The sequence below is a fragment of the Podarcis pityusensis genome (assembly GCF_964106645.2).
Source record: "Podarcis pityusensis genome assembly, chromosome: 10".
NCBI classification, from domain to species: domain Eukaryota; kingdom Metazoa; phylum Chordata; class Lepidosauria; order Squamata; family Lacertidae; genus Podarcis; species Podarcis pityusensis.
Window position 1 is genome coordinate 23,378,357 of NC_138035.1, and position 21,134 is coordinate 23,399,490.

A 21,134-nucleotide genomic window follows, 5' to 3' on the forward strand; every position below is an offset into this window, starting at 1 on the left:
CCAGGAAGGGACCTGGAATATATCAAGAGTGCACCGCTTTTAAGATCTCTTCCCAGTAAACCACCGGCGCAATTCCCCAATATCTCCAGGGCGCGGTGCCCCTCATCTCCCCACCCCCACCCCAAGAAATCTGGGCATACTTCCATTTCTGTGGAGCCACAGTCTTTATGCCATACACAAACAGTTCCTGAATAAATGAATTATTTCACTCCTCTTATGCCTGTGTGTGTGTGTGTGTGTGTGTGTGTGTGTGTGTACAGCTATATATGTGGCTACATCATTTTCAAGGTAACTAATCTGAGAATAAGTGTTCTCCGGAACAGATCTTTAGCAGGAGGGGAAACGTTAATTTTGATAAAAGTCCTCTGAGCAACTTTGCAAAACAACTTTGGCTTTGGATGCACTTGAAACGTGATAATAATATTAATAATAAATTGTTTTTTATGATTTTTTTTTTATGGCAGAAGTGGAAGAACTGAAACGGATAGTCCCCTTCCGTAGTTCCCCACCACACCCTGACCCCCAAATGTTGTCCCCAAGCAGGTCCTGTTTGCGGCCCTCCCCACCCCGTCAATCCTCGAGTATTTTGGGTTGCCATGGCAATGCGGCCTGCTCTTCAGCCAGCTGCAGATTAGCTCACTGGGAAAGAGTCAGGATGGGTCAGGCTAGGGAAGGGTGGGAAGAAAGGCACAGGAGGAGGAGAAAAGAAAAGAGGGGGAGGGGGAAAGAAAGGGGGTGGTATTAGGCTCTGGAGGGGGAAGGAAGAGAGAGCGAGCGCCATAAAGTCAGGAAAAGAAGTGGTCGGGATGGGGGGCGGGGAGAAAAGCAGCTGATGGGTTTTTTTTGAGGGGGGAGAGAATTGCAGCAGCGACAGCAAGAGGAGGGAAAGGGAAACTTGGGAAGATTTCGCCGTGGAAGAAGCTGATCCTTCTAATGGAGCAGACGGGGTTGCAAAGAGAGAGGGAAATCCTTTGAAAATCCGTGAGGGGGCTCTGTTAACAAAAGGGAGGAACTACGGCGGGGGCGAGCAGAGCCGAGCAAAGGGAACTATGCAAGCAGAGGCTGCTTCGGTCGCTGCTGCTGTTGCTGTTGCTGCTGGAGTCGCCAGGCTGGAGTTTCCCAAGATGAGAACAGAAGGCAGATGGGGGGACAGGCCGGCTACTGCCATTGAGCAAGGTAGGCAGGCGGGGGGGGCGGTTCTGCCTCGCGGATGGTTTCTTATTTTTGGGGGGGGGGTCTGGCTTCATGTGCCAAATCCTACAGCTTGTGGTGGGAGGGGGAGGTTGGGGAAGGCTCTGTCTTGGGATCCCTTCAAAGTTTGCGGGGAAGGGATCTGCTTGTGCAAAATGACCGGGTCGCTTTTGGCTGCGGTGGGGAGGTGACCAGCAGGAAGGCACTGCTCCCCACTCTCCGTAGCTGGGCTGGCGGACCGCATGGGGAACTACAGTACAGTACGTGAAGAAATGCATGTGAGCATCTGACGAACACCCCTTTTTGCGAATATTCTTAAAGCCAGAGTTCATTTTTTTTAAGTAGTGCCTAACTGCACCGCTGCTGCCCGTAGTTGACTAATGGTCTCTCGGCTTTTGGCTTAGAAGAGGAGGATCGAAAAGGAGGAGAGCAGGTCGGGTTGCCCTATGGAAATCTGTGCGTGAATTCCTAGTGGCGGGATCGTCTGGAACTGATCTGCAGGGTTATCCATTGGGATTTATGGAGATCTGGGGGTATTCTGACTCGCTTGAAGGCGGGAGACGTTTCCACAGTGGAGAAAGGGTGACTTATTGCGAAAAGTTGTGAATCGTCATGGAAATGGCTACCTCAAAAGCACGGGTTTCAAAATGCCACAGAATCTTGTTGGATTCCCACCCCCACCCCCCATCAAAGAAGGGAAAGTCTCCTTACCAAATCCACAAGCTTGGCTAAAAGGAATTGTGTGGGTCACACCAGTGGGCGTGGGGAAACCCTCCTCCCTTTTCGCCCACATTTTCGGTGCTCTTAGGAATGCAGATAAAACTTTCTGGCATAAAAGCTGCTGAGTTTGCCTTTCCGTTTTCAGGAGCAGCAGATAAAAGGGGTTCAGCCTAGCTGATTCCAGGTCTGTTCAATCTTACTGCAGTGTGCTTTAATTTTATTAACTTTTAAACCCAATCAGAGAATTGAGTCCAATTAGGTGTTTCATATCACACTGTTCTGTAAGGTTTTTTTCTCTTTCGATGGAAGGTAAACTGAAGTGATGAGTAAATCCTAGCATGGAAATAATCCATCTTCTCTCCCTTCATCTTGTTAAAAAGAGAGAGGCTTGGCAAAGGTCTTCACAAGCCTGCTATAAAAATAGAGATAACTTCTTGTTTTTAAAAAAAATTGTAAAAAAATGGGGGGGGCACAGGAAAAAAACTCAAGTGGAATTCACTAGGTTTTAAAAAATGGAATGGTTGTGTCATAACCCCCAAATTTCTCAATTCACTTGGAAAGCAAAGTTACACCCTGGGATTGATGAACAGTTTGTACAATGCCATTTTTACTTCCTTACGTAGGGCCCATCCATCCAATCTCTCCCCCCCCCATTCCTCCCCCACACAAATAGACAACGTCACCAGAACCTGCTGTAGTTCAGTGAACAGTGCTCTAATTTTACACAAATGTAAAACGGTGATGACCTGTTCCTTCAGATCAGCGGCACAGCAATGGGCACCCGCATGGCCCCACAGTATGCCAACATCTTCATGGCAGATTTAGAACAACGTTTCCTAAACTCCTACCCACTCAAACCTCTCTTGTACCTGCGATACATTGACGATATTTTTATCATCTGGACACATGGTCAACAGACCCTGGACACCTTTCACCAGAAATTTAATGATTTTCACCCCACAATCAACCTTACAATGAATCAATCTATGCAAGAAATACATTTTTTGGACACTACTATAAAAATACAGGATGGGCGCATAGACACCACCTTATACCGTAAACCAACTGACCGACAAACATATCTACATGCCTCTAGCTACCATCCCAAACATACCAAACAGTCCATTGTATATAGCCAGGCACTACGTTACAGCCGCATCTGTTCCAATTCTACAGACAGAGACTCTCACCTAAGAGATCTACAGCAAACCTTTTCAGAACTAAAATACCCAGCAGATGAAGTTAGACAACAGATCAACAGAGCCAGACTTATACCCAGAGAGAACTTGCTGCAAGACAGACCCAAAAAAGAAAATAACAGAACACCTCTAGTCATCACATACAGCTCCCAAGTTAAAACAGTACAACGCATCATCAGAGATCTACAACCTCTCCTGGACAATGACAGTTCTCTTTCTCAAGCTCTGGGAGGAAGACCTTTCATTGCCTACAGACAGCCACCCAATCTTAAACAACTCCTAACCCACAATAATACTACAACCAGACTTAACACGGACACTGGCACCAGAGCCTGCAATAAACCCAGATGCCAACTTTGCTGCCACATACACCCGGACAACACCATTACTGGCCCCAACAACATCACACATACCATCTCGGGACTATTCAATTGCTCATCATCTAACATTGTGTATGGCATCAAATGCCAACAGTGTCCTTCAGCTCTCTATATTGGACAAACAGGCCAAACCTTACGCCAAAGAATAAATGGACATAAATCTGACATCAAGAATCACAAAACAGAGAAACCAGTAGGAGAACACTTCAATCTCCCAGGACATTCTATACAAGATCTCAAAGTAGCTGTTTTACTACAAAGGAATTTCAGAAATAGACTGGAAAGAGAAGCTGCTGAATTGCAACTCATTACCAAACTTAAAACCATGGAGAGACCTGGTTTGAACAAAGACATTGGATTCTTATCCCATTATACATGACTAAGCCATTTCTCACCTTCTCACCCCTTGCCTTTTCCTGTAAGACCTATTACAGTCGTTAAGAGTCGTCAGCAGGCTCATCTCAGCTATCTGCCAATCTCCCATTCCCACCACCCTTCTGAGTAATACCCCTCCCCACCTTCTCACTATATAGAAGGATCTGGCAACTTCTGTTTCAGTGTATCTGAAGAAGTGTGCTTGCACACGAAAGCTCATACCAAGAACTAACTTAGTTGGTCTTAAAGGTGCTACTGGAAGGATTTTTTTTTATTTTGACAAATGGATTGTTTAGTCTCCAAGTTCATCCATGGCCATTCCTACCATTGGACAATGTGAGGTAACCTGCCTCAAGCAGGTTTTGTGCTGTATTGTTTTAAAGGGCAGCAAAATATCATTTTGTTCATTTTTAAAATAAATTATACAATTTATTTTTCACCATGGAGGCATACCTTGGATTTTCTGCCCCCAAGTAACTCGGTGTTTAGAGTGATCTCTGGCCTTTAGATCCAACCATAGTATGGGATCAATTGACCACCATAGAGGGGAGTGGGATTGTATGGCTGTAAAGTATTTTACCCACTGCAGAATTTTTTTTAAAAAAATTACGCATGTATATAGTAGCAAATGGCACGTTTCCATTGTCTAGAAAATTGCGACGGTGGTGCATCACAACAGAGCTTCGTCTTGGATGTAGCTATGAAATGTTCCATATTTTTTTGAGAAGCTTTAAATTTCCAGCACCAGATTCCAAAGTGGAACAACTGAGACAGACACATTTTTTTCTGCCCAAATTATAGAGAGGGAAAGTAGTAATAATTTTGTTTTGGGGTGGGGCAGGGGGTCTCTCGGAGCTGAGGGCTGTAGTAGTGGCTGATTTTCATCCTTCTCATAGTATAAACTTCAATCCAAAGTCAACACAATATCATATTCCCTTAATCTTAACATACATGCTTGGTGCTTTTTGGCAAGCTGGAAATGAACATTGCTTCTCATTGGTGGCACTAGATAATTGATGGGTGTGACTGAACTTAGTTACTATTACTTTTTAAAATATCCATGTGCTGTACAAATTGAAGGAAAAAGAAGAAACTCCTCTGTGTATGCGTTCTGAATAAGCTGCAATAGTTGTTTCAACATGGGGTATATACTATGAAATACTTTCCGTGGCACTTGGAATTCGGTTGCAGTTGGTAAGCCCAATAACCTTCTCAGCTAATGGTGCCCTTTAAATGATGGCCATTAACTAGCTGCCTTGTCCTTGCATTGGCTTGGGCGGATTAAGAACCCAGGAGAGTTGCTATTGTCATGCTTTTGACACTGATGTGTTGGTCCAGCATCAACTCCTTGCTTGTAACCCTGGTGAAACTGCCCACATATTAGTAGGCCTAGGGAAGACAGGTGCCAGGATAAAGTTGGGTGTGCTTCCAGCCATCGTTGAGCCTTTATTTTATGTGGTGCAATGGATAGTCAGAAACATTCTTTTATGTAGCATCACTAGTTTGCTGCAATGCTTTTGCAGCAGGAGGGTGGCCGCTATTACATTCTCCAGATGTTGTGGGGCTGCAGCTCCCATGAATCTTGTCCTCTATATATTTCTACCTTTGGCCATGCTGGTTGGGGATGTTGGTAGTTGAAGTCCAACAGCATCTGGAAGACATCACATTGGCATTGCTTGTTTTAGAAACTCCATGGTGAGGAAGGACTGCCTCCTGTCTAGGCACTTACCAGGATAAAAATCTGCTTTTCTTTAATGGCATCACAGACGCTTAAATCATTCCCTGTACTTTTTCTGTGGGTATTAAGAGTTAAACAAGATACGACTGGGCAGAGCCATACTCCTTTTATTAATATGTCTTTCCCATTCACATATAAACTGTGGAGGCATCTACAACAAAAGGAGTGAACTGATTATGGTAGCCGAACCCTCACCGCACCTTGCCTCCCTTGCAATCTGTTGCAGAAAGTGCCCCGTGGAAGCGATTGATTGAACAAACCTTCTGTGATGCTTCCTTGGTGGCCTAAGATCTGGCACTGTATTTTTCAGAGACCAAAGCTTTTATTCATGGTTGCCTGTTCCCTTGTTTGGCAAGGTCCGTTGAAGGAGCACACTGCCCTGGGCAAGACCCAGCTGCTTGCGGCGATGTAGCAATTCCTCTCTGCCAATTTGTGGGTGGCGTTTTGGCTTTTCCAGTGTGACATCTAGACCACTTTGCTAAGAAAAAATGGAGAGGGCAGTGGTTTTTTCCAGTCAGTATTAGTGCAAAATACCTAACAAGTTTTACTCTTGGTTCAATGTGCGATCTCTGTAAGTAAGAGAAAATTAACTTTAAAGCAAATGGTATCATCATACTTTCAGGATGCGCTCCAGCCAAATCCCAAAGCATTTGCAGGTGCAGAGCAGGGCCAGCGGGTGGTCTGGCCTTCAGACGGCCTGTAGAGATTCCCGAGGGCCAGATAGAGGCCTGGAAGCTGCATTTGGCCCCTGGGACTGAGATGCCTCACTCCTGATTTACAGGATGGAATGGTGGTGGATAGGTTTGCTAAGACGCTGGAGAGAGAGAGAGAGAAAGAGAGAGAGACTACAAACTTGTTTATCTATGGTAACTTGTACTGTCTCCTTTTCCCTCCCCAAGAATCCTGGTTCTTATTTGGTGAGCATACTGAAACTTTCTGTTAGAGATCAACAGAATTCCAGTTCCCAGGGTTCCCTTGGGAGACGGATTGACTCTTTGAAGCAGTTTAAGTCTCTAGTGTGCTATAGATATACCTTGAAAGTTTGTGCCAGGGTGATAAACCACAAAAAAGTGCTACACTTTGGTACTGGCCAATGACAGGTTAACAAATCTTTGTTTATACTCCTGCGGTAAGTCCATGTGGCTCTTTTGCTGTGTGAGTGTTACTGAGTGTGCTTAGGACGGGTTTTGTTTTTATTGTCCTAGTAAAACTTTGTGGCTGCTTTCCTTGAACCGCCAAGGAATTTAACAACTGATGGAGTAACACAATTGCAAGTTGGCGTGGAACTGGCTACTTTTTCAGGACCTGCCAACCCTTATTGCTTATTTACTACTTTGCGTTTATTACTTGAGCTTTTGTTTAAAACCTTTGGCTATTGATGACAAAAACATACAGAAGATACATACATTGTATTCCATTTCTGTGCTGGTTTCAAAGGAAGGGAGATAATTTTATTATTTATAAAGACTTTAATAGACTTGCTTAGGTGACTGCAAAAGTATTCAATTTTCAGTGTCAAAGACTGCGTTGTGAAATAGATGTACACTCCATCAAATACAATTAAGCTTACTTCTGAGGAAACACACATTGGATTGTGCTGTACAGGTCTGAAATCTGAAAGCTGGCATATTCCTGCAGCTATATTGGCACTCATTTTATCTATTTGTATCTCCTGTAATTGGACTGGACAGAAGTTTTGTAGCGTGTTACATTACTTTGTGAGTTGTTCCCAAGTAAGTGTTCACAGGATTGCAGCCTTACAGCAGAATCTTGTGCATGTTTACTCAGAAGTAGGACTCTTTCTCATTGGTGGTTCCCCACTTGTTGCAGAACTCCTTCCTCAATAACATTCATCTGGCACCTGTGCTGTTCTGTTGTCTTTGGGTGCCAAGCTTAGACATGTCGTGATTTTAAATGAAATGAATTTCTACCACTGAGTCATGACCCTTCCATGTTCCTCCTTCTCTGGTGTAGTAGAGTACAGTTTTGTGCTTTGTAATAATAATATAATAATGATTTATCATTTGTACCCCGCCTATCTGGCTGGGCCTCCCCAGCCACTCTGGGCAGCTTCCAACAGAGATTAAAAATACATTAAAACATCATTCCGTAAAAACTTCCCTAAACAGGGCTGCCTTCAGATGTCTTCTAAACGTCAGGTAGTTGTTTATCTCTTTAGATTTTCAAAAACAAGAAACAATATTAGATAGCAGCCTTCCCCCATTTCAGCTTCAGACCAAGATACAGGTGTGAAGATCAATCTCATAGCAAGAAAAACAAGTATTTCCTGATTAAGTTCCCTGTGTATACTCACTTGAGTGAAAAACGTTCCATCTCCTATTGCCTGGATTTCCACTGACTGATCAGAATCTAAGAGGAGCAACCGGTTCCAAAGAGTGCTAAAGGTAGGAGGAAATTGTGTGTTAGACTATTACTCCTCTGAATGGAATTTTTCCTTGCACACACTACATCTCTCCCCATCGATTTACTTTTGAGAGCTGAGTTTCCGCCTCTCCGAAGCCTCACCCACCCAGCATGTGGGAGCTTGCCAAAATGCATGTAGACAACCACTTCAGCCGCTAGCAATGAAATTTTCCTATTGGGAAATGTGGTTGTGAACAAAGGCTAAGCAGAGGGAGACTGAGCAACTGATTAGTCACCTACAAACACTGATCTGGCTCCCACCCTCTTTCCCCTTTATTAGTTTCCATTGTAGAGTTACACCAGCAAGGTACTCACCTCAAAAAGGATATTGTAAGGTCAGAAAAGGGCAACTTACGCAATCAAGGCGATAGAGAAATGAAAAAAGGTTACAGCAAGTAGAAGAAGTGATAGAAGTTTAACAATTTTTGCATGGCATGGAGAAAGTGGGTAGAGTAAAGTTTTTCTCCATCTCTCATGGAACTCACGGGCATGCAGTGAAGCTGAATGTTGGAAGAGCCAGGACAGAAAAAACCAAGTCCAACCTCATGCAGCACGTAGATAAACTATGGAACTTGCTCCTCCGTGAGGCAGTGATAACCCTCAACCTAAGAAGATGGCTTTAAAAGAGAGTTAGACAAATTCCTGGAGGAGAGGGCTATCAAAGGCTACTAGCCATGATGGCTGCTCTCTGCCTCCACAGTTGGAGGCAGTAACGCATCTGAATACCAGTTGCTGGAAACAGAGGAGAGAATGTTCTTGTACAGTGGTACCTCAGGTTACATACGCTTCAGATTACAGACTCGGTTAACCCAGAAATAGTACCTCTGGTAAGAACTTTGCTTCAGGATGAGAACAGAAATCGTGCTCTGGTGGCGCAGCAGCAGCAGGAGGCCCCATTAGCTAAAGTGGTGCTTCAGGTTAAGAATGGACCTCTGGAACGAATTAAGTACTTAACCCGAGGTACCACTGTACTCAGGTCCTGCTTGCAGGTTTCCCACAGGCGTCTGGTTGGCCACTCTGAGAACAGGGTGCTGAAAAGAAGAGGGTTATGCCTTAACCATTACGACTATCCCATTGTCCTTGGCTCAGATAAGAAGGAACCAAGGAGAGCAAATAAATCAAAATAAACCCTCTTCTTCCTTTTGCTTGCTCATGCAAGTTTCATGCTAAAGCGAACTACGGTGAACTTAATTAAGTAAACTTGACTTAGGTGTCCCTGTCACTTGAAGTACAAACTCAAGTGGTGTTTCAGAAGCTCTATTTCATAAATGATGCCGAGAGCTAGACCGCGGACGCTTATAGAATAAGCTTCAAAAAGCCTCTTGACGTAGCTCAAGACACAGGTTAGCATATACTCTCTCTAAAAAAGAGACAGTGATTGTGAATGCTCTTCAACACTTTTTTTTGAAAAGTGAAAAATAAGGAATGAAAATGACAACCTTTCCTCCATGCGTGCGCGCGCACACACATACACACACACACTCCAACATTATAAATAGCCAGTTTAGGCTTTTCATGTCATAGCTCGGTTGCAGCTTAGAAATTAAAAGAGAGTGAAGTGGAACCAGCTGCAGTTGACTTCTCTGCAAATGTATTTGTGAATTTAAGTGATAGGATTGATTGGGAGATATGTGTGGTGCTCAGTGCATAGGCTATTTATTTTCTGTGGAAGAGCTTCTGGAGCGGGGAAGATGGTTCATGTGATATGTGTCCTGATAATGGTGAACAATATCATGCCAACGGAGATCTGCATAGACAATAGATGCAACTTTCTGATGGCAGCTCCAGTGATTGCAGTCTTTCAGCCACTGCGATGGCACAGTCCCAGGAAATCCAGTTCAGCTGCAGTTGTATCAATGGGCGACTTGATTGACAAGTGACTGTTCTTCATGCAGCTTGGTCTTGGAATAAGGACAGTCAGGGTCGTAGTGTGGAAGATTCCTGGAAGGTGCGCAGATTCTGCTGAGGCCCAGTAAGGTGAAATGTGGCCACAGTGGAACGTTGTGCCATCTCTACTTGTGGGTGCATAAGGCAGGAGTGGGGTTGATGCGAACAGATGCATGAGATTTGTGCGCCACTGTGGGGGAACGACTTGGGACTGATTGGATAGGCCTGAGAAAAGGAAGTGGTGATGCAGCGAACATGTTGCTTTGTTCACCAGACACTGAAGGGCTGATCTCACTACTGCTTTGCTTGGAGCAAGAGATTTCCAGGCTATCCAAACAGCTGTAAAAGTTCTTGCTCTGCAGTAGTCTTGCAAGCTGGGGAGAGGGGAGGGGGTGACGTTTATGTGATGGAAAGGAGCAGAAAATTGCTTTTCCCGAATGATTTCTTCTCTCTTCTTGTGCATTGGCTACCGGCCAACCATGCTGGAAACTCTGCTCACATGACAGGAGGAGAGTGGGTGTGAGGAAAGAGGCCCACAACAAGAGAAAATGGGGATGAGGCGGTGGAAAAACAAAAAGCAAGTGAATATCTGGCCAGGCTGAGCTTTGAATCTGTACTGTAGTTCATGCTGGGAATGCTCTAGGTCCTAGAGCACTCAGACGTGGGTAATTCTAAGTGGGCTCCTTTTGGAAGATGGAGCATTAATCCTTCCAAACCCAGAATCTAATTGAGGGAGCAGGAAACATATGCAGCTCCTATGACTGTGTTCTTAAGTCATGATTCAGCCATGGTTTATTGCAATGGGAACAAGCCCAGCCAGCCTCAATTCCCCAGGGCTGCACATTTCCGCCCCCCTCCTTCTCCACTTCCAGAATGGCTGAGAGGAGCAGTTCAAAAGGTTTGCTTCCTTTTTTGTTTGACTGCAGCTTCTCATATTTGTATGAGCTCCCCAAAATGTGGATAATCTTAACTATGGTTTGTTTGAAACAAGTCAACTTCAATATGTGATTGATGAAGCTGGCTTGTTTCAGCAAACAGTGGTTAGGATTTCATCACAGTTTAGGGCTCCGGTGTATCACTAAACTGTGTTTAATCAAAATGGGAAGCAAAGGCTCCTGGTCACCTCATCACAGTCACACCAGAGGAGAAAAGAGGGGAAGGCTAGGCTAGTTCCCATCATGATGAATGGTTTATTTACTCTTCAAGTGATAAGCTATGACAGTGCCTGTTCTTTTGGTTAGAGACATATACCATGGGTAGGCAAACTAAGGCCCGGGGGCTGGATCCGGCCCAATCGCCTTCTAAATCTGGCCCATGGACGGCCCGGGAATCAGCATGTTTTTACATGAGTAGAATGTATGCTTTTATTTAAAATGCATCTCTGGGTTATTTGTGGGGCATAGGAATTCATTCATTCCCCCCAAAAAAACAAATATAGTCCGGCCCCCCACAAGGTCTGAGGGACAGTGGACTGGCCCCCTGCTGAAAAAGTTTGCTGACCTCTGACATATACAGTCATACCTTGGTTCTCGAACGCCTTACGACTCGAACGTTTTGGCTCCTGAACACTGCAAACCTGGAAGTGAGTGTTCTGGTTTGTGAATGTTCTTTGGAACCCGAACGTCCAACATGGCTTCCACAGCTTCTGACTGAGTGCAGGAAGCTCCTGCAGCCAACCAGAAGCCGCGCCTTGGTTTTCGAACGTTTTCAGAAGTGGAACGGACTTCTGGAACAGATTCCATTTGACAACCAAGGTACGACTGTACTAGGAAAGCATAATTGCCTTTGACTAACAGTTCAAGATGATCTTTGTTGCCATGTGAAATCGCAGGCTGTGCACTACATGGTGCCTTAGCATACATGTGCATGTATCTGCAGGTATGCACACTAGGGATAAGGTGGATCTGGGTCCAAGATTTCTCTTCAGGAGCTGGACCTCTAAGGAATGAACAATCTAGCTCAACCAACAGAATTTTAACATGCCCCTCCAAAGGCAAAAATGGGGACAGATTTACCAGGTACAAGATTCAGGATGTTGTGACTGCCTTTGGTAAATAGGGACAACTGGAGCATACATGTCTGTGAACCAGCCCTCCATCTGTCAAAGATTTGGTGAGTTCCATGAGATCATGCTTTCCTGCAACTAATGCATGTCTGAAGCCAAGGTTAGTTAGGATTGATAGCGCTGGGCCAGATGAAGCATTGGCCTGGCTTAGGCGTATATTCCTTATCTTCTCAGTTGTGTGCCTTTTTAATGAACTGCATTTACAAAGCCATGAAATCATCAGAGTTAACCTCCCCATTTCCTTCCTACAATCTTGGCTGACAAACTGCATTACTGCAAGCAGCTCAGGCAAGAGCGATAATTGTGCTGCTCCTCTGCCAGGACTGAGGATGAATAGGCTTGCATATAGCAATGATTACATCAGCCTGATAGCATGTTGGAATAAGAGAGTGCTGGCAGGTCCATAGCACCTCTTTAGGAGGGAAGTTGCTCCTATTAGGGCTCATCCACTTCTGGTTTTGAGCAGCAGCATCCTCTTTTCTTTTTCTTTCTGGTGGTATCATCTAAAGTTATTGTTTAGCAAGCAGCAGCAGCATAGTGGCCGTTGAAATTCCCAGCCAGTGCCTCCGTTTTGACCAGTGCAGGTGCTCCCACCTGGGCACGTCTGTTTGAGCAGCCTGTTGTAATTATTTATGTCAGCGTCCGCACAGGGCAAACACCACCTTGTCCTTTTTCAGGTGTCACTTGGCAGCTGTGGTCAGTAAGGACATGAATAGTGGCCTGTTCCTTACTCCCCTGGCCCTGGCTAGCAGTTGAGGGATGTTGCTGGGAGCTACAGGGTGCCTGTGCAGATGCAGCTGTTGGTTACACTCCCTAAGCAATAATGTTTGCAATTAGGACAAGCTTTGCAAAAATTGAGCTGCTAGATCAAAGCCTGGAGGTCTGGCGAGAGTTCAGGTGTTAGTTGTAACTGACTTGTTGAGTAGCCTTTGAACTCTGCAAGAGGCACCCAACTAGCAATTAAGATTAAAATTTAAAGGGAAAAGAACACATCTCTTGAAAAGAAATCCAGTTTAAATCTGCTGATTATCCTTAATGTATCACAGTAACACACTCCTGTGATATTGTTGTGTGGTTGTATTTTTTAAAAAAGAGAGATGCTTTTTTCATTTTCATCCAAGGTGTCTGTCTTTCCCTGATAGGCTTGATGTTGCCTGATGGGGCAAAAGTGCCATAAGCTGTTGCAAATATTTGTAGTCTACATGCAAAGCCAGTCTGGAGTTTGGCTTAAGGGCAAATAATGAGTGCCAAGAGAGGTGGAAAGGGCACCAGCTGCGGTTTTGAGCTAGCTTGAAAGACATTTCTAAGGACCTAACAAAACATTTAACATACAAAGACACGTTGCATGCTTCTAGCAAACCCCTGACAAAGACTGTTATTTTTGTTTATAGTAAGCAAATGTCTAAAAACCCAAGGTGGAGGTGTGGGTTGGCAAGTAGGAGCATAATTTAGGGGTACAGAAATCAATGGGCAATGAAAAGGATTCGACCCTCACGACCCACTTATAGTGGTTTTCCTTTCCTTTCCCTTTCTTTATTTTCCTTTTCTGCGGGAAGGAGAGTAATCAGAATGTTGTGTTCATGTTTAGTAGTATTTAGCGGGACACACAAAATAGGTAAGCTGTGATGTTATTATCCAAATGGTACCATCCAATTAAGAAAATCTAGTCCATTAATAAACCAGATTGGCACATGAATGCAATTTCTGACGAAGAAGTAAAATGCATATGGCAGGAGGAATACTTAATACCATTAATATGTGATGATGGCGCTTTGCAAAGTTCCATGCCCTGAGCTGTATACCATTTCAAATTCAACATACAGGAGTTAACAGAGGATGGAGCTGGAAATGGAGTAGGGTAAACATAACGCTGGATTGAGGTGAGACAATGAAAGAAGAGGCTATTCCAGTCCAGGTGAGAGGCGATATGGGTGTGAACTTGATGTTTTGCCGAGAGTGTTCATATTTTTGTAAAGAGAGGGTAATACGACTTGGCAGCGGACTTGATATGGTGAGTGAGGAGTCAAAGTTGAAGACAAGGCTTTGTTACATGTTCAGCAGGGTGGATGAAGACTAAACACCCAGCCTTAAAAAGTGAAATGGTTGCAATTACATTCTGATGACTTGAAAAGGCTTTCAGCTGGGCAGGAATTGTGGGTGGTGAGGATGAGCATAACAGGATGGTTGCGTAGGCCTAGGGTGTGGCTTCTGTGTTGGGGGGATACGAAGCTCGTACCAAGGTATAAGCGCCAAAGTTGTTCTGGAAGAGAAGAGGAGAGTAGACCCTCCCTCTCCTTTGCAGATGTTCAGCTGGTTTCTCGCCAAGCAATAGTTTTGTAGCAGCCAAGAGAGGAGTATGCAGTGCACGCCTCTGTATATACACAATATAACAAAGCAGGAAGGGTGGAAGTCCTCTGGGTAATCAGCCTCTTGGGATTCCTCCTCCTTTTTTTAAAAAAAAGTGAACAAAATCCAGGTTGTTGTTTTTTTCATTTAGGGAGCAGAATGATGCAAACTTCATGGGACAATACTGGTGTTTCTTAGCAGGTTCTTTAATAGCCAGCCTCAGCCAAACATTACTTTATAAGGTGCTAGAAATGTTCCAGTTCCTAGCCGGAGGAATTCCTGCTCATTTGTTGGAATTTTCCTTTCTATGGAGGGTGGGGTATCCTGAAAGGGAACCATCATCTTAAAATTGAGATGAATCCAAACACTCCCATATTCAATGATCATTATAAACCAATGAAAGCCTGCATCTTTCCCCCCTAAATGGAGAGGATGACTTAAATCGGGGAAAACAGCATGAGACTGATGGTGGACACACATACATAATACTTTAAAACAAGAGTCCACATTTCCTCTTGGGTATTGGGCTGTGTGCTGATGGGACCTGTCACAGCCTCTTAGCAAAATGGCAGATCACCTCCTGAAATATCATTGAGATGTGGTCTTAGCTACCTTTGTGGTTCAAGTGTTGAACTTAGGCCAGGGAGACCTGGACTTGGCTATGAAGCTTGCCAAGTGTTGTTGGGACAGTCACTGTCTCAGCCTACCTTACCGCGCAGGGCTGTGTGAGGATAAAATTAGAGCAAGGGACTATGTGCACTAACTTAAATAGCTCCTTGGAGAAAAGGTTGGGCATAAATTTAGTAAAATGATTGGGTGAGCGAATGGATAAGTCTGTGTGCCTTAAGTATTATCTGACCTTTAATCTGTCCACGGATGGGGGCGGGGGGAATCACCAGTGAGGAAGAGAAAACCTTTGTTCTCTTGTCTCTTCCCGAGCATATTCAGCTGGCTTGGTTGCTCATAAGATACTTGGGCCATTGAAATGCCGTATTTTTTGCTCTATAAGACTCACTTTTTCCCTCCTAAAAAGTAAGGGGAAATGTGTGTGCGTCTTGTGGTGTGAATGCATGCTGCGCAGCTATCCCAGAAGCCAGAACAGCAAGAGGGATTGCTGCTTTCACTGCCCAGCGATCCCTCTTGCTGTTCTGGCTTCTGAGATTCAGAATATTTTTTTTCTTGTTTTCCTCCTCCAAAAACTAGGTGCGTCTTGTGGTCTGGTGCGTCTTATAGAGCGAAAAATACGGTAAATTTGTTGATTTTATTTGTTTGCATTTTTAAACACTTTAGTAATGTTTTTTTAAAATAAAATAATAATAAAAATGTTGCATGTGATAGCAAAGCGGTTCATTTTTTGGTTTTCTTTCCTGGTTTCTATTTGTTTTCATGGATATGTATTCTTTCTGTATTATTGGCTGGAGGGAATGTACTGATTAGGAATGGGAGACCAGCAGCAGTTTCCTAAATAGATAGGTCTTAGTTATTCTCTCTGACATATGCTCAGTTCCATTTTTAAGTGTCTGTAGATATTTGGGGAAGTTAATATTTGTGGGATTCTAAATTCTTTACATTCCTGGATGTAGAGGCTCTGTTTTGCATATTGTGCTTACCCCCTGCCCCACTCTCTGTCCCTTGATACCTTGCTCACAATTGGCTTTGTTCTATCTCCAGAGTTGGAGGCAGTGATGCTTCTGAGTACTAGTTGCTGGAAACCACAGGAGGGTGGGGTGGAGAGTGCTCTTGTCCTCAGGCCCTGCTTGCAGGCTTACCATGGGCATCCTGTTGGCAGGATTAGATGGGCCACTGCCTGGGTCCAGCAGGGTTGCTCTTATGTTCCTGTAATTTTATTTTATGTGTGGGAATCTCTTTCTCTTAAATACTGATCGCCACCTTTCCCCAAGTTTCCAAATACAGTGGTACCTTGGTTTACGAACTTAATCCATTCCGGAAGTCCGTTCTTAAACAGAAACCGTTCTTAAACCGAGGCGTACTTTCCCTAATGAGGCCTCCCGCCGCTGGTGCCCTTCCACCGTGTGGATTCTGTTCTTAGACCGAGGTAAAGTTCTCAAACCAGGACACTATTTCCGGTTTTACAGAGTTTGTAAACCAAATCGTTCTTAAACCGGACTGTTCTTAAACCGAGGTACCACTGTATAACTTTTAGAAAGAAAAGAACTTTGTACAGAGGTGTTGAGCGATTTCCCACTCAAGTATAATCACATTTTTTTCTCTTTAAAACAAACAAGTATCTACTAATACCTGCACACACACACACACACACACACACACACACACACACATTTAGGATAGTGGTGTTTGTCTTTCCATGATAGTCATAGGTTTATTTATTTACTGCATTTTCTACAGAGTTGTACTCACAACAGTTTGCAAAAATAACAGTCTAAATGCACCAACATATCGGACCATCCCAGGTGTTAAGTTCAGCAGAGGGGACCCTCTTGGTAGTTCCACCTCCCTCAGAAGTCCATTGGTGGTGGTGGCGTGGCCTAGCAGAAGGAATTATCTGTGTCAGTCCCCAAGTTGTGGAATTCCCTCCCCATAGAGGGGTGTCTGGCTTCTTCAACGTAGAGCTTTTGGCTCTTTACCATGGGCTTTGGCATCTGAGATATTGTGTTTTCAGGATCCACCCTAATCTCGTGGATATAAAACATTAAAACTGTTTTTAATTCTGAATTTGAAATTGTTATAACCTGCCCTGATACCAGCTGGTGAAGGATGGATGACGACGAAATACTGTATTCATTGTATTGTATTGTATTGTATTGTCACTATAATATAAACTATGACACCCATCAGCAAGTAATAATTCATTTAAAACAGATCGAAGAAAATTATTGAGCATAAAGCTTGCCAATAGTTCAGTTAATATCCCTAAGCAAAGCTAATGTCAATGGTTAACTAACAATGCACACACATCCTTTTATCTAAACTCAAAAGTGAAGAACTGCCTTGCAATTCTTCCATTGGCAGATCCCTTATGAAGCCTCCTGGGATTTGTTGGGTGGGGTATGGCAGATACAAGCAGACATGCCCTAATGGCAAAACATTAGCCACGTTAATGACTTCACACTCATAGCAGTAAGCCAAAGAATGACTTACTGGAGCCATGCAAATGTTCTACAGCTCCCAGAGAGGAGCTCACACACCCCTTTGTTCCTTCCCCACTCCTTTAAAGCACAGTGCAGCTTGGCTTCACTTGCTGTCCAAAACTGCAATTGTGGTTAAGGTCTCCTCCTAAACTCTAATCTGCGGCCAAGGTTTGTCCTGTGGTTACAGATCCTTGTAAAGGAGGAGGGATGCTGTTAAACCGTGATTCCGGCTTCAAACAGCACACGATCCCAAGCCTCATCTTAGCAGCAGCGCCGTTCTGAGTGAAAAGGTCCAGGGAGGAGTAGAGTGGGTGTGGGCCCCTCTCTGGAAGATAGCAGGCTTGTAAGCCATAGTTTGATAGATCCATGACATGTGAAATAGACCTCAGTCCTGATCGTCATGGGATGGTCAAAGCACTTTCTTTTTTGGATGCTGCGATATCTTGGAAGTACAGAAATATCCCTGCAGATCTGCAAAGGTGGAAAATAAGAGGCTTCTGAAAAATAGCATACCAGATGTAGGACCTTCCTGTTCCCCTCACTGTGGTGTTTTAAAACATACATTTCAAAGGCTTAAAGAAAACCAAAAAACCTCTTTCTCTCCAGGCCATACCGTTCTTTGCTTCCAAAAGTTGCATTTGCAAATTTCAAGGGCTTTGCCTCTTCAGTTCCTTATATTGGTTTGGTTTTGGAGAATAGCTCTGTGAATCTATGACACTGTGTGCATATGCATGGGGGAGGCTAAAAGAGAGAGATGCGTGAAAGGAGGAGGAAAGACCTCTCTCGCTCTTGCTTTCCTCCTCTAGCACGCTCTTTTTAGGCTGCTGTGTTTTGCTTTTGTCTTATTGGCCATCAGTACAATGACCCAGTTAACTGCGGCATCACAGTGTGCTCCCTCCCCCACACTTCCTTTCCCCTGGCAAGACTCGGCACTCTCAAATTTCCCTCCCTAGTTCAGGAGGAATGGTGCTTCTCAGAGCTACATTCCTTTGGAAAAGCAAAGCGGGAAACGTGCTCCCTTTGGCCGTAGTAGCAGATGGCCGACTGTGACTAGAGGCAGCTATAGCACAATGCCGACACACTCCCCGTATCTGAATGCATGCGCATGCACCAGTGCTGCTTCTCATTTCCAAAGCAACCTCGGTTCAGCTGCGATGTTGCAGGGGTGAACAAAAAAGGCAGACCTTTAAAAGTGCCCCTTTGCCTTCTGATAATGACGTTAGCTTTTTCGTTTCGTCTTAAAATCATGAGCTCTCTCACCTCTGTCTTCACGTTATAAAAAAGTGCAGCAAGAGATGGCAAACCTAGATCTAGCTTATTCCTGACTTTCTCCATTATCTTTTAGATATCTCTAGTAATGGAGTATGAATTTATAATTGCAGGCTCTTACTATGCCAGCAGGTGTTCTTTATCTTAGTAGATTTCCCAGTTGGTTCTCTCTGTATGACTGTTGAATTCTCAAACCATACTCTCAAATGTCACTACATACCCATATATGAATAAAGTTTTGTATGAGGTGCTCCTTTCTTACAGTTTTCTCCTTTGACCACACTATCATATTGATTTGGGGTTTTTTGTGTGTGAACATACAAAGCTACCGTATGCCGAATCTGACTATTGGTCTTAGCATGAAAGCATCTTCTAGGATGAGCAGTGCAGATTACAAATATCTCAGGCAGACGTCTTTTCCTAATCTAATTTTTAAGTGAGGATGCTAGGGACTGAACAGTCAACTCCCCATTTGCACAGGGGTTACGTTCCAAGGCACCACAAGTTTATGTACAATCTCGCATATTTGAAACACCATTGGAAAAGCCTGCAAACACCCTCTAAACCTCCTGAAACCTTAAAAAAAACCCCTTTTAAAACCAGCAGCACTTACCAGATGCCAAACCCCACCACAGCCACTCCCTCCAAACCTCCTTGCTCAAACTCCCAACTCTCCACAGGCCTCAACAGTCAGTACAAGGACTCCTGGGATTGCATTTGCAAAGGCTTGTAGGTGCTGCTTTTGTGTCTTTTTTGCCCTTTCTGGACTCTCTTAGGGCTGTTTTTGCCATTTTTAAAGTCACTTCTAGTTTTGGCATGATCGCCGCATGCGCAGTCTTGCTTCAGTTGGACGCGTATCAATTGGTTGTTGCCAGTATATACAAATATGTGCTGTACAACAGAGTTATGGGCGCTGCATTTGTCTATCTAGTTCCATCAGTACATTGGTACCTTATAAGAGTAGCAAAAGACAATCCACTGCCCTGGGGATCTATCTTACAATCTAAATTTCAACAGAGAAAGAGAGGGTTGAGGAGGGGAAAGTAGGAAGGGGGGCAAGACAAGGTTAACAAAGCAGCAGAGAGAGGGCAAGAATGGACAAGATAACCAGGATTAGAGATTAATGTGCCGTAAATGCAGCACTGTGCTTAGCTTTGTTTACCATGGGATGTGAACTAAGACCAAGTCAAAGACTTCATGGAAGAGGTGGGTTTCAGGGAGGCTGATGTTCCTACCTGAAATAATGCTATGTTCGTGTTCTGGAGATTCTGCCTGGATTCAGGGAATTGGATGGCCTTCGAGTTCCCACTACACTGATTTATATGGTGCGATCCATTCTTCACTAGGCTTTGTATTTAGTTCATAAAGAAATGGGAGTCATATATGCACTGCATTCACATGTTGTACCCTTTTGAAATACAGTGGTACCTCGGGTTACATACGCTTCAGTTTACCTACGCCTCAGGTTACAGACTCTGCTAACCGAGAAATAGTACCTCAGGTTAAGAACTTTGCTTCAGGATGAGAACAGAAATCGTGCTCCGGCGGTGCAGCAGCAGCTGGAAGCCCCATTAGCTAAAGTGGTGCTTCAGGTTAAGAACAGTTTCAGGTTAAGAACGGACCTCCGGAACGAATTAAGTACTTAATCCGAGGTACCACTGTATTATATTTGACTGTGATATATGTCACTCTTTACAGAGCATCACCTTAATAGAACTGGATAAATAAGGGTTTGGGTATTTCTCTCTCCTCCATATGTTCAGTGGTACTTCGGGTTACATACGCTTCAGGTTACAGACTCCGCTAACCCAGAAATAATACCTCGGGTTAAGAACTTTGCTTCAGGATGAGAACAGAAATCGTGCTCCGGCAGCGGGAGGCCCCATTAGCTAAAGTGGTGCTTCAGGTTAAGAACAGTTTCAGGTTAAGAACGGACCTCCGGAACGAATTAAGTACTTAACCCGAGGTACCACTGTACTTGGCTATCCCTGCTGCCAACATGGTGCCCTCCAGATGCCACAGACTCCCAGCTCCCATCATCTCTGACTATTGCCCATTCTTGTTGGGGCCGATGTGAATTGGAACCCAGAAACTTTGGAACTTTTATGTAGCACCTCATCAGCAAGTTCCAACCTTTACACACATACGTTAGTTGAACAGATGCTGTGTATTTTCTTTCGCCCCCCAACCCTAAATCCTGCCACTAGTTTGCTAGAACATTATTTGCTTATTTGGGGAACTTCCTCTCCATCTTTTCTGATTCTATACAATGGAGGTCAAGCTTCTTTTTTGCTGAGATCCCGGAGGAAATGAATCTTTCTGACCTGTGTGGAAGAATGGGGGACCCAGCTTCTGCACACCGGCCATAGCAGGGCTTTTGTGTCTCTGCTTCCTTGTCACAGGAAATGCTGTAAATAGAGAAAGGATGGG

At 44.2% G+C, this 21,134-nt stretch overlaps 1 protein-coding gene and 1 long non-coding RNA gene across 5 annotated transcripts in view; one reads left to right on the forward strand and one right to left on the reverse strand.

Annotated features, from left to right (window-relative positions):
• The first annotated feature begins 782 nt into the window (after nt 1-782).
• DENND2A (DENN domain containing 2A) overlaps nt 783-21,134 on the forward strand; it is a 66,707-nt gene continuing 46,355 nt past the window's right edge. For 2 of the 4 annotated variants that reach the window (XM_081023966.1, XM_081023965.1), the window contains exon 1: nt 784-1,176. The gene's annotated coding sequence lies outside the window, so the exon portion shown is untranslated. Of the gene's footprint in view, nt 1,177-21,134 lie in introns of all 4 variants that reach the window. The other 2 variants (XM_081023964.1, XM_081023967.1) reach the window with 2 other exon arrangements.
• On the reverse strand, nt 5,266-21,094 carry LOC308486883. Its single transcript, XR_013991359.1, has 4 exons — nt 21,029-21,094; nt 7,918-8,002; nt 5,864-6,081; nt 5,266-5,516 (listed from the first exon to the last, which is right to left on the reverse strand). It is a non-coding gene; the product is annotated as an uncharacterized lncRNA (long non-coding RNA).